This window comes from Globicephala melas, chromosome 9 (assembly GCF_963455315.2).
Source record: "Globicephala melas chromosome 9, mGloMel1.2, whole genome shotgun sequence".
In the NCBI taxonomy this organism is placed as follows: Eukaryota; Metazoa; Chordata; class Mammalia; order Artiodactyla; family Delphinidae; genus Globicephala; species Globicephala melas.
In genome coordinates, this window is record NC_083322.1 from 56,866,079 (window position 1) to 56,880,424 (window position 14,346).

General features: G+C 39.3%; 1 pseudogene; it reads right to left on the reverse strand.

Moving 5' to 3' along the window:
• Positions 1 to 6,720: 6,720 nt before the first annotated feature.
• Positions 6,721 to 7,176, reverse strand: LOC115853511 (large ribosomal subunit protein P1 pseudogene; annotated as a pseudogene).
• Positions 7,177 to 14,346: the final 7,170 nt, after the last annotated feature.

Here is a 14,346-nt window from a genome sequence, read left to right on the forward strand (position 1 = left end):
TTTGGTGATTTAGAGATGGAGGAAATGTTACCTGGTGGCGCCTACTTTCCCTCTGAGAGAATAGGTAATATGAACTACGAACACCAAGGACAATGTGGAAAGTAGCAGGGATGGAAGCTCCAGGAAAATGGAAAAGGTTTAAAACAGTCACTGCTGAGTAATGTGACTGCAGAATTATATGGGGGGAAAAAAAGTTATTGGAATGCCAACAATGAATATAAGCAAGTAGAGAATCAATAAGTGGGTTTATCCAAGACTGGTATTTTGCAAGACCCATGAGATCAAAATATAAGGACATAAATATATTATTGAAATGTTGCATAATAGAATATCTCCATTCTAGTTAAGAGGAAAACAAAGAGAAGCAGAAGGCTAGTATATTTTTTAAAAAGGAGTTGTAAATGGATTGCTGGTCCTGAGGAGAGGCAAGAAGGATCTCAGATGTCTTATCTGATTACCCAGGTAGAAGCTCTCTTCAAGCAACCCCACTTAATCACAGTTGTTGATAGGCTAAACATAAGTGGAAAGAATAACGTCGTCCACCATGTACCACCATATTTCAGTATGGTGTCCTAGCTTCCTGATGTGTGCTGAGAGCACAGTAGACATAGCCACACACTTGACCTTGCTCATGATAGGTGCTCAGTAAATATTTGTTGAATGAGTGAATAAAGGAAGCAAGGAAGGAAAGGAGAGAAAGTAAGGACAATGTACTTTAGTTTGGCCTTGAGTCACAGGTTATTTTGTCAGCACACATCTTACTGATGCCACTTCCTTTTCTTGCTACTTTAAGAGTTAGTGGAAGGTATTTTAGTCTTTTACTGATCAGAAGATTGAAGCATTAGATTGAATCACTCAAACTCACAAAGCAAATGTTTTATTTGTTAATTAAACATACTTGGGTGATTTCTTAGTCTGAGGCAGAAAGTTGTGAAATTTTCCGGTAATTACGATTCTATCTAGAGAGCAAGTCTGGGAATGAGTCATCAGCCTGTCTGGACAGCATCAGACCATTATTTACGTGCATAGACCCTGTGGCTATGCCTGCAGCTGACTCTGAATGGTAACTGCTTTTCCAGTTCTTTTTAGTTTCCTTCTTTAAGAAGAAAACAATTGGACGTAACAGGAAAGAACTACATTGAACATCACCATTAAGAGAATGTCTTTTTGACTTTGTTGTTGGTGACATGAATGCTCTTCTTATTAGACTAATAATTAGCTATCTGCTAAAATATGAATTTTCATTTTTACCTCTGAATCCGTAAAGAATACAAGTAAATCTGATTTACTTCCTTTATATATTTTATTATGATTGTACTGATATCTTTCAGTCCAGCCTGTCTATCTTAAATTTATTTTACCCTTTTTTGTATTAAGGATATTTCATGTAGTGTCAAAGTGGTTAGTGAAAAGTTTAAAATTTCTTAAAAATAAACAACTGTAAACTAGATTGTGCATGCTATTTCTTTTTTTAAAATTTTATTTATTTTTGGCTGCATTGGGTCTTCGTTGCTGCTCACGGGCTTTCTCTAGTTGCGGTGAGCAGGGGCTACTCTTAGTTGCGGTGCGTGGGCTTCTCATTTTGGTAGTTTATCTTGTTGCGGAGCACGGGCTCTCGGCGTGCAGGCTTCAGTAGTTGTGGCACGTGGGCTCAGTAGTTGTGGCGCACGGGCTTAGTCGCTCCACGGCATGTGGTATTTTCCCGGACCAGGGCTCAAACCCGTGTCCCCTGCATCGGCAGGTGGATTCTTAACCACAGCGCCACCAGGGAAGTCCTGTAGTGCTATGTCAATGACAGTTCAGAGTCAATATCTGTTGTTTTATTACTGAATTAAATGAATTTATCACTTGCCCAGATAATGTCTGACCATTAAAGTAGCAGATCTGTTTTACGGAACATATCAAAGTTTGTGTACATAATGCCTAATGGACTAATTGAGGTTAAAAATATTATGTCCTAGGGGTAGAACTTTGCTCTCTCCCCCCATCCCATTACTAATTCTTCATCATAGGAATCATCATCATCAGGGACCTCAAGGCTACTGCCGTCACCAGCAGGTGATGTTGATTGCCTTCTTTTATAAAGGCCTCATGACAAAAGTGGTGTCATATACAACCCCTCAAAAGGACAAATTCTCCCCAGTGCTTTTTTGCGGTCAACTAATTATCAGGAGGTTTCCAGAGTTCTAAAGAAGAGTTAGTGTGCTGTGCTATAAAGGGAATGAGGAAAAGATTTGGAGTCAGAGTGGCTTAGATTCAAATCCTGGATGTACTCTGTATTTGCTTGATTTTGAGAAGACTATTTTGGCTTCTTTAATCTCAGTCTCCTCATTTGTAAATCAGGGATAAGAATAGCTACATGATATGGTTCATTCATTCATCTATTTCTTAGGTATCTATTCTATGCCCTGGGAGCCAGGTAAATAGTTGGTGGCTTTGTGAAACCTATGATTTAATAAAGACTTTAAGCAAATGATTTCAATTTGAGTGGCAGTACATGAGTTGTTGAAGAGCTAGAAGTCTGGAGTCAGTCAACCTGGGTTCAAAACTTTACCACTTACTAGCTACGGCACTTTAAATTGCCTAATCTCACGTTGACTCAGTCTGCTTATCCATAAAATGGGGGTAATATTAGTATCATATCACAGGGCTGTAGTGAGGATATAAATTATTACGGATAAAGGTGGGTTTCTTTTTCCTTCTGATGAGAGAACTGAAGTTCAGTGAATGTGAAATAGGAGTTAGGAGTAATTCATAACTCTTAAGATAACTTCTTAAGAAAGAAAACCTCTTACCCTTCCGGCACCTAAAGAGAAGCAGAGAGATATTGCACTTCTTTAAATTGGTTTTTGATTTTTAATGTCTGTATTGGGAAACATTATGGGACACTAAGGTCCAGTTGGAACTACTGTGCCACCACCAAATGCCTGTGCTTTAGTGATATCTGTTGCTGCAAGTAAAGTCCCAGCTGCATTCAGGTGGACACATAAACTAGGACAAGATGAAAGGGACCCTGACGTGCAGAACACATAAAATACATACAGGCTCACCCTCTCTCAGAAACGCACAGTCACACCATCAGAAACTTGTATTTTTGCTGTAAAGCTTTTCAGTCAGTGAAAATAGGAAGGCATTATCCATTCTTTAGAAAGGAAGAAAAGAGTAATAATGTTTAAAAATAATTTTATGACCAAAAAAATCTCTCTTTTCCTGTACTAAAGTGTTTAGAACATGATTAAATTTCACAACCAAATATAATGAGAATTTTTTAAAATGTAGGGATCCAAGAACAACAACAAAAAAAGAACATCTACTGAACATCTAATTTTTGGCAGGATAAAAGTTAATATTATATCATAAATTTTCACAACATGTAGTTACTTGTAGCATTTCTGGCAAGGCAAAATAGAGACCTGTGTAATTCTTTATTTTTGTGAACTCTTTTGTAGTGCTTACTTTGTACCAAGCACTGTTCCAGAAGCTTTATGACTAATGTTCCACAATTGAGTAGGAAGTTAGCATTGGTTTTTTGTAGACTCCTTTGATTAAATTTATGATTTCTCTTCTACTCCTACTTTGATGGGAAATCCTTAACATTAATGGGTATAAATTTTTGTCAAATGCTTTGTCTGCATCTATTAAATGGATCATATAACATTTCTCTTTCATTTTGTTAATATGCACGGTTGATTTTCTATTGTCAATCCAACTTAGCATTCCTGGGATAAATCTCATTGGTCATGATGTATTATCTTTTTTATACATTGTTAGATTAAATTATCTAATATTTTGCTAACATTTTGAATATATGAGTTCATGAGGGATATTGGTCTATAGTTTTCTTCTCCTATAATGTCTCTCTCAGGTTGGTATCAGGCTTAGGCTGGTCTCCTGAAATGAGTTCAAAACTGTTCCACTTTCCTTTGTTTTCTGAAAATGTCCATGTTGCATTGCTATTATTTCATTCTAAATATTTAATGGAATTAACGAGTGGAGATAGCTGAACCCTATGTTGTCTTTATTTACGGTAGTGAATTCAGTTTTTTTAGTATAGTGGTTCTTAAGTTTTAGCATGTACCACAATCACCTGGCAGGCTTGTTAAACCCCAAATTGCTGAGCCCCCTTCCAAGATTCTGTGGGTATAGCGTGAGGCCCCAAATTTGCATTTCCCATAAGTTCCCTGGAGCTACTGCTGCTGCTGATCTTCCAAGCACACTTTGAGAACCACTGCTTGAATAATGAGAGGGCTGTCGATCCTATTCTGCTGCTGCTGGCCGATAGGAATGGTTACTTTAAAGTCCCAGTCTGATCATTTTACATCTGTTCCATGCCTGGGTTTTCATCTATTGACTGTTGATTCTTGACAATGTGTTTTCTTGCTTTTTCATGCATAGTGTAATATTTTTTTATTGAATGCTGGTCATTGTGCGTAAAAGAGGTAGTGTGGGGTATGGCGTGTTGGAGATTTTTGGTCAGTTCTCCTCACCCTTAGACACAAAAGGTCTTAAGTTTCCTGCATCTCGTTGTGGGTCCCTCTCAGCTCTTCTGCCCCTCCCTCTGGGGAAGACCATCACTGCCTCATATTTGATGCAAGGCCCAGACTGCAGGAGGCTTTTTCCTGGCCCTCCTGCTCTACTCTCTGACTTAACCCTGCTTCCCAGTGGAGAGGGTGAGGGTTGTCTCTCTCAGTCCTTCTTTACGCCCTTAATGAGGCTTTGCGTTGGCCGCGGTGGTGACTTGTGGGACCTAACATGCCTGGCTGCGTTCACAGGATGGATCTCAGGCAATACGATGGCGTGAATTTTTGCGTATAATATATGCATATATAGGATTATTTTTAAATGCTTGAGATATTGGGAAACTACACTCATTTGACAAGAACACCTCCCTTATGGGAAGAATAGGAAAGGGGAAAGGAGTTGTGTCTAGAATTGAGACACTTAAACCAGGGAGGGACTGGCTGGCTTCAGTGGGTTATAGGAACCTGACATCAGTGCTATCCAAATGAAGCAAACACGAAAATCTCATTTAAGAGAGAAATAGAAAATTGGATAGAGATGGGAGGGGCAAGATCTTGGGGGACAGTGTGCCTTTAAAAGGCATAGGGCTGTTGGACCACGTAAAACTTTTTGGTTTTTTAATTTATTACGTGTGAGTCATGGCCAGATTCTCGGACACAAAGCAGCACTCACTGGAGATGTCACAGATAGTGTTGTGATTGAATGGATTCAGGAGCTCTGAACTAACAACAGGGGCATTGCACATCCCTGCAAGGCCCTGCCAACTGTAACAGTGTATAACATGGTGTTCTTGATCAAAACTGCTTCAACAGGTTAAAAAATGCCTCACATTTGCTCACAAATTATAATTCTTATAACAGTCCTATAAAGTAGGAGTTACTAGTCACGTTTTACACATTAAAACAAACACATTACCAGCAAAGGAAACTCTAAATAAAACAAAAAGACAACACTCAGAATGGGAGAAAATATTTGCAAACGAATCAACAGACAAAGGCTTAATCTTCAAAATATATAAACAGCTTGTGCAGCTCAATATTAAAAAAAAAACAACCCAATCAAAAAATGGGCAGAAGACCTAAATAGACATTTCTCCAAAGAAGACATACAGATGGCCAAGAAACACATGAAAAGCTGCTCAACATCACTAATTATTAGAGAAATGCAAATCAAAACTACAGTGAGGCATCACCTCACACCAGTCAGAATGGGCATCATCAGAAAATCTACAAACAACAAATGCTGGAGAGGGTGTGGAGAAAAGGGAACCCTCTTGCACTGTTGGTGGGAATGTAAATTGATAACAGCCACTATGGAGAACAGTATGGAGGTTCCTTAAAGAACTAAAAATAGAATTACCATATGACCCAGCAATCCCACTACTGGGCATACACCCAGAGAAAACCATAATTCAAAAAGACACATGCACCCCAGTGTTCACTGCAGCACTGTTTACAATAGCCAGGTCATGGAAGCAACCTAAATGCCCGTCGACAGACGAATGGGTAAAGAAGATGTGGTACATATATACAATGGAATATTACTCAGCCATAAAAAGGAACAAAACTGGGTCCTTTGTAGAGACGTGGATGGACCTAGAGACTGTCATACAGAGTGAAGTAAGTCAGAAGAGAAAAACAAATATCGTATATTAACGCATACATGTGGAATCTAGAAAAGTGGTACAGATGAACCAGTTTGCAAGGCAGAAATAGAGACACAGATGTAGAGAACAAATGTATGGACACCAAGAGGGGAAAGTGGGGAGGGGAGGTGGTGGGATGAATTGAGGACTGGGATTGACATGTATAAACTAATATGTATAAAACAGATAACTAATAACCTGCTGTATAAAAAATAAAATAAAAAAATTCAATAAAACAAAACAAAATAAAACAAAAACACATTACAACCAAAATGGAGGGTCTTCAGTATACATACCATATCCAAGCACAAATATCCAGTGTAAGACCAAAAAAACCTTTATAGCAAAAGACTTTATAGCAAGATGAGTTAGCTTAACTCTTATGTTTTTTCTCCTTTGCCACCATTGTTTCTTTGCAGGCTTCAGATGTCCTAGATTGGACACTTCCACTTTATACTAATATCATTCATCTTTATAGTTTTGCATTGCCTTTGCTTATTATTATTATTTTTTTTTAAAGAACTCAGCTTTTTATTGAACGTGCTACTCAAGGTTTAGTCAAAAAGACCAAAGCCCACGTCATCATCAGACTCTTCAGATTCTTCTTTCTTGGCCTCTACTTTCTTCTCCTCAGCTGGGTCAGCAGTAGTGGAGGGGGCAGGACCTCCTGCTGGTGTAGCACCAGCTGCTGGGGCAGGTCCACCTGCCCCCACATTGCAGATGAGGCTCCCGATGCTGACATTGGCCAAAGCCTTTGCAAACAAGCCTGGCCAGAAAGGTTCAACATTTACACGGGCTGCTTTAATGAGGGCATTGATCTTATCCTCCGTGACCGTCACCTCATCGTCGTGTAGGATGAGGGCCGAGTAGATGCAGGCGAGCTCCGAGACGGAGGCCATGGTGCAGGCGAGGGCTAGGCAGGGTCTGTCGGGCGCAGTGCTAGTCGCCGGATGAAGTGAGGGCCTCACCCCAACGCGGCCTTAGCTTCCTCGGAGGGACCGAGCACCTTAGCGGAAGCTGAGGAAAAGCTCCTTTGCTTATTTTTGTTGTTTTGTAGAACGGTTCATTTTGGAAATTACATCCTGGCTTGTCTGCACTGAGGAGAGAAAGGAAAGGGAGCTGGTTTGTTCACGCTGTGCCCGCGGGCGCTCACCTAGTGCTAGGCTGGACCATTGAGAGATGCTGCAAGCCCTGTGGGGTGAGGCATTTATTAAGAAATTCTTCCTGGAGAATGCATGGGACAAAAAAGACTGCTCTTTCTTCCCCTGCCCAGGGCTAGTCTCTTGCAAAAGCATATGTGAAAATGGTTGAAAAGGATCCAGTGCTATTAAAGTGTGCCAGATATTACATTTTTAGCGTAGCTCCCAGTTCAGTCTAAAAAAGAGCATAGTGTGGTTTATACATAACACAGAGCCCCTTAAAAACAAGAGAAAATTTGATAATAGCGGAGAAAACCTAAACGCTGTGCACTGAATGAAGTTTAGACCCTGGGTGAGGTACTTTTAGGCTCTCAGCAAACGGAAATAATTTGATTTTTATAGTGGTGATATGAAAATACATAGTTCTCTGAAAGAAAGCAAAGTAGAAAATTTTATTCTCTTTCAAGTATGTATATATCCCTAACAAGCCATTCTTACTCTTAAAGTTGTGGTACATTTTTAACCCTTTGATAGTTACAGACTTGAATCCCCCCCCCCAAATTAACATTACCTCTTGAAGGGCTGTTAGCATTTATCTCCATTTTACTGATTGTTTCACACTTATAATTTCCTTGAGACTAATAACATTTTTTGGTTCTTAATTCAAATGAGTTTTGCCACTGTTCTCAGCTTCCTGATAAGATGATTATGTATTCTGCATCTTAGTGTGCTTTCTGGTGATAAATTATATTACAATTGTCCCTGCCAGAGTTGCTGGAGTTAAGTGCCTGGTGGCATTTTCATTATCCAAGTCACTTTCCTCCCCAAGGGTTGGTAACTTTACCCTTCTACAGTATGTTTTTGAGGACTTCCTTGATGGCACAGTGGTTAAGAATCCCCCTGCCAATGCAGGGGACACGAGTTCGAGCCCTGGTCGGGGAAGATCCCACATGCCATGGAGCAACTAAGCCCATGCACCACAACTACTGAGCCTGAGCTCTAGAGCCCACGAGCCACAACTATTGAGCCCACATGCCACAACTGCTGAAGACCGTGTGCCTAGAGCCCGTCTTCCACAACAAGAGAAGCCACCACAATGAGAAGCCCACATGCAACAACGAAGACCCAATGCAGCCAAAAATAAATAAATTAATTAAAAATATATATAAAAGTTACCATTAAAAAATTATAAACTTTAAAAAATAAATAAAATATGTTTTTGTTATTCATTTACTAATAGAATATGCATATTGGTACAGGGCAAAAACAGAAATCCCTAATATTTATATTTAGGCCTACTCTCAAAGTACTTCTTTGATTAGAACTTTTATCATAGAAAGGAAGAACTTCTCCCCCACTCCTTGTTAGACAACAGTGGGAGTTAAGTGGACCCCCCCGTTGTTGGTCTGAAAAACATGGAGGAGGGCTGAATTTATTCTATGCCTGAATCTTCCTTCTCTCCTACACACATACAAAAAATGTGTCACCGGGAACCTGCTACTGGTTGTGTTCACAGTGGTTCAACAGCATTCCGTAAAGGCTCAAGAGGACTGATGAGATGTGAAAGATGGGCTGCTCATCACAACAAGTTATTTTCTGGACTGTCAACCTTGCATGATGAGTCCATGATACAACTTTTGCTGGAAACAAAATTGAGTGCACCCAGTGGAACGCAGAGGGGTAGATGGAGTTCCTGGCATGATGTAATCGTGTGAAATCACAGATAGATGCTCACAGGAATTTCTATGTATTTTATGTAGCACATTGTAGCAAATTCTTAGAAAGAGATGCAGGTAGAGAATTTATAGAGACACACATGTGCTCATATATGAATATAGTATAAAACCATCTGGCCTAGAAAAGTGGCAACATAAGTTGAAATGTACATATTTAGGTATGAATGTGTATATGTACATATGTTTGTATATAGACTATATATCCAATATAAATGGCCTGCAAATTAATTTTTCTTTTCTTTGTTTCTCTTTTTCTTTCTCTTCCTTCCTTCCTTCCTCCCTCCCTCCTTTCTTTCTTCCTTTTTCTTTCTTTCTCTTCCTTCCTTCCTTTTTTTTTTTTTTTTTTGCGGTACGCGGGCCTCTCACCGTTGTGGCCTCTCCTGTTGCGGAGCACAGGCTCCGGACACGCAGGCTCAGCGGCCATGGCTCACGGGCCCGGCGCTCCGTGGCATGTGGGATCCTCCCGGACCGGGGCACGAACCCGTGTCCCCTGCATCGACAGGTGGACTCTCAACCACTGCGCCACTAGGGAGGCCCTCTTCCTTTCTTTCTTTCTTTCTTTTCCCTCCCTCCCTCCCTCCCTCCCTTCCTTCCTTCTTTCTCTCTCTCCCTCTCCCTGTCTGTGTCTATCTATCTATCTATCCAGCAAGTCTATCTCTTTCTTTAGACAAGGATTACACAGTCGTAACATTTATGGATTAAGATACTCCTATTGTCAGAATAAGCAAATCATTTCCCTTTAAAGCTGTAGCCTTTAAAGGCCTATTTAAAAAACAGCATGAGATCCTTGAAATGACCCTTTAAAACAATGTAATAAATCAATTAAATAAATACAAGCAGGTTGTGAAAAAATCGATTCCCTTCAAATTCTTATTGTTATTTACCCTTGTTATGTCATTATTCTTTGGTGACGTAAGTACCACAGTGCATCAGAATGATTGTACAGTCTGGAATTAGACAAACTTGTGTTTGAATCCCTATTTTATATGTAATGCTGGGTGATTACTTCTCTCCTTGGCATTTTAGTTTTCTCATCTGTAAAATGAGTGTAATAATATCTACCATGCAGTGTTGCTATAACAATGAAATGTCATGTAAAGTACCTAACCCATTTCTCCCATGTAGTAGGTGTATAATAAATACTGGGTTCCTCCCCTGTATCACCTGAGAATTTTAAATGGGGGGCAGAGGGCATGTTTCAGATTAAACCAATTATTTACTGTTTCAAGATATATAGAAATACTATTTAGAAAAGAGAAAGGCAGCTGTGTATTAGGTAGAGAATGTGGCCATTGAGTGCCTAAGCTTCCCTGGGACCAATATTGCAAAACTCTTGATTTTATCTTGAGGTTATTGCAAGTTGTCAGATTATCAGACTTATTTTTTATTAAAAGATTAAATACTATGATATATTTCAAAGTCATATATAATAATTGGGAGATCACTGATGCTGTGATCAAGGAGTTCACAAGCTAGTTAGAAGACAGATGTGATAGCAAGTGATCCCCTGTGAACACTGCAGCATTATGTGTTTGGTAGAAGCCTTGCCATGGGACCAGCGGTTGGGCACGTCATCAAAAAAGTTGATTAAAGCTGTGAGTCATAAAAAGTGATACATGTATACCGTAAATATTTTGTTTAAATTTAAAACTTACAAAGGCATGTTCATTTGATGTAGTGCCAACACATTTCCTTTGGGTGTGTATCTGCTGATTGCAGTGCCTACTTTTTTTTTCTCATAAACCACAATCATAATGCAATATCTAGTGCCCAATTCTAGCTGTTAAAAAAGTAAAATAAGTCATGAGGATGTAATGTCCAGCATGGTGATTATAGTTAATAATACTGTATTGCATATTTGAAAGTTGCTAAGAGAATAGATCTCAGAAGTCCCTATCACAAGAAAAAACATTGTAACTATTTATGGGAATGGATGTTAACTAGACTTATTATGGTGATCATTTCACAATACATGCAAACACCAAATCACTATATTGCACACCTGAAAATAACATAATGTATATATCATTAAATCTCAATTTCAAAAAAGAAAACGTGAAACAAGAGTTTAGAGACTTGAAAAGCAATTTGAATGCTGCATAAAGTTTTAGAAATTTTATTGTCTTGCCCATACCTAATTCAACAGCAGTGTTCAGCAATCCATCTTTACAATGTTGTTTGTAAATTCATTCAACTTTGTTTTCATCAAACAACATCCTTTCTTTAACCCTTCTATATCACTTATTCACATAATGAAGTCACATAATTAGAATAAAATGCACAAATGGCATAAACAAGTTTGAGAAACACAAACATAAACTAACCATAACCTGAACATAACCATCACCGTAGTTGTGATGGTTAGGGACTCTTGGATTGTATTTACATATGGTAACTATTATAGGTGTTTAATAATGATGCGACCTCAGGTAACTTGTTCTAAACCTCAGTTCCTGCTTTTTAAAATGATCATAACTGAGTTGTTATAAAGAGTAAAGCACTTAGCACAATGTCTGACACATAAGATGTTCCTAAAATGTTAAGGATGATGATGATGATGATATATCGGAGAAACCTTCAAAGCCGAGAAGATGTAATCATACTTAAGGAAATAGGTTATTTTATTCCCAAGAGAATCTCTTCTTACATTTATTTTCTGTAACGGTTGTTGTTGCTGTTAACTTGTGAAAATTCTCTAGCAGACGTGTAGCCACACTTTCAACAGGCATTTAAGACTTCACGCACTTACCGTTCCTAGGTTTTTCTAGGGACAGGGACTGTCCTAAAGGATAGGACCAAATATTTTGGAGTTGCTAGCTTCTATTGGAAGAAATAGAAAACTTCACCACAGGCAGAGTTACAAGCAAAGGTTCTGGGTGGGGGTGAGGCAGGAAACAAACAACTAGAGCGACTTTGTGATGAACACAGCTCCTGCTAGACTGACTTAATTTCCTTTCATCATTCAACAGTGCTCTGTTTTGTGTATAAAATAAGCATAATGAAAGTTGCAATCTATCTACATGGTACCAAGTGTTTAAAAGTATTTGATTTTGTCCATTATATAAGTTTTAGCTAAATAGGAAGCTGGAATCTCTTCGTCTTATTCTCAAGTATTGGTGTCTGCAAGCTTCTGTCCGTAACCACTTCTCACTTTGAATGCTTTCAACAGAGAAACAGACTTACTTCCATGGCCTCAACACCAACAAAACTTTATGTGTTTATCTCACTTATGAGTCTGTATGACCCTCAGGCATTTTGCATGACACGCTCTAAAATGAACTAATTTCCACTTCTCACTCCTTTAACATGTTCCCTTTCAAAGGTTGTTTGCTCAAGCCAGACACCTGGGAACCAACCTTGACCCTTAGGCCTTTCTTACTCCTCACATCCAAATAGACCTCCCAGAATTGTTAGTATTTCTTTATGAAAAAAAAAAATTAAGTTTTATTACAAAAAAATTAGATAACCGTTTTTCTAAGGTGGCATTTAAAACACCTTAAATGATTAATTATGAAGGGAAGAATTGCTGTTAATAGCTGTAGAGGTTGATTCTATGATACGAGGATTCTATGACATGAAAGCTTTATGGATGAGGGAACATTTGAAATGAGATTTAAAAGAGGGGTGAGACTTCGGGGGACGGATAGGAGGAGGCAGATACAGCATTTTAGCCAAAGGCAAGAGAGATAGGGCAGAGCACCAGGAGGACCAGAGGAACCTAGTGTAGGAAGGTTGCGTTGAACGAGGACCAAGGCAAGTCGAGGGACCTGAGCACCAGAGTCATCGTTCGTCTTTGAGCGAGCAGTGCCACTGGAGCTGACGGTGAAAACTATGTTGAAACGTGAAACGGGAGGACAAAGCATAAAAGCGTGGAAGAAGAAATTTGATAGTGAAGATAATAAAGAAGAATTGCTACCAGGAGAGGAAGTTGGGTGAAGAGAAGTTTTCCTTAATGAGAAGCTGTATGGGGCAGTTTTTAGGTTAAGAAAAGGGAGAAATTGAAATGAGAAAGAGAAGCGACAATAAAGCAAGTTAATATCGCAAATAGAAGGTAGTGGGCGCACACGAGAGCATTATCTTGGAAAGGACAGCAGACAATTTTCCTCTAAGGTCATAGGGAAGGAAGAACATATGAGTGACAATAGCTGAAGAAATTTGAGGCAGAAGAAATATAATAATAAGAGAGTTTTTATTGTGTGGTTCTGGACGAGGGAAGTAGGAAGTGGGCAGCTGGGCAGCATTTTAAAATACTAGTGCTGTCAGACGCAGAAAACAAACTTATGGTTACTAAAGGGGAAACGGGTGGGGGAGAGATAAATTGGATAAGTTAGGAATATGGGATTAACAGATACAAACTATCAATACTTTATATATAACATAGATAAACAACAAGGTCCTAGTGTATAGTACAGGGAACGATATTCAATATCTTGTAATAACCTACAATGGAAAAGAATCTGAAAAAGAATAGATACGTATAACTGAATCACTTTGCTATACACCTGAAACTAAACATTGTAAATCAACTATACTTCAATAAAAAAAAAAATATCAGTGCTGGGTCACGCTTCCAAAGGTTCTGATATATGTGGCCTGATGTGGGGCCCAGGTGTCAGCATTTTTAAACATCGCCCAGGTGATTCTAATGTCCAACCAGGGTTGAGGGAAAGGCTGGGGTGCCCATATTTAGAGTAGGTAGAGAAGGTTTGAACACCTGTTGAGATTAAAGAGCCATTAAGGAATAACATCTTTTGACTGAAAAATCAGAAAGAAGTGAGGCCAGAGAGTAAGGAAGAGTGAACATGCAGTTTTCCTATGCATCCAGTGGACTGCATTCTCCCTTATTTAGTTTACTCTCATTTCTTATTACTTCCACCTGTTGGCCTTTATTTCTGACCACCCCCACACACTCTGCTTTCGCATGACCTCCCTTTTCATAACCTGCTTCCCTTGCTTCTTCCATCCTTCACACTTTTCAACTTTTCCTAATTTTCTGCCCATTCGTTCCTTTCCACTTTCCTGTAGCCAAAGGAGCAAAAATCACTTTGGCCAGTCAGGGAACAGAAACCAGACAGTTTTGATAAATGAGCCAAGCCCGAGCTGCCTGCAGAACTGAGCAGGCTTGGAGGATACGGTACTGCCAGAGAGACTGCTCAGAGAGTTGAAGCAGGAGGAGGTAAGGGGCGAGCCACCGCCTCCCCGTTTTGTGCATTTACCTGCAGCACTATCATCTCAGGTCCTTTGGGAAAGTTGCAGTTAATATAGATCAGTCTCAGAGTATGAGCAAAATACTGGCAACCAGTCC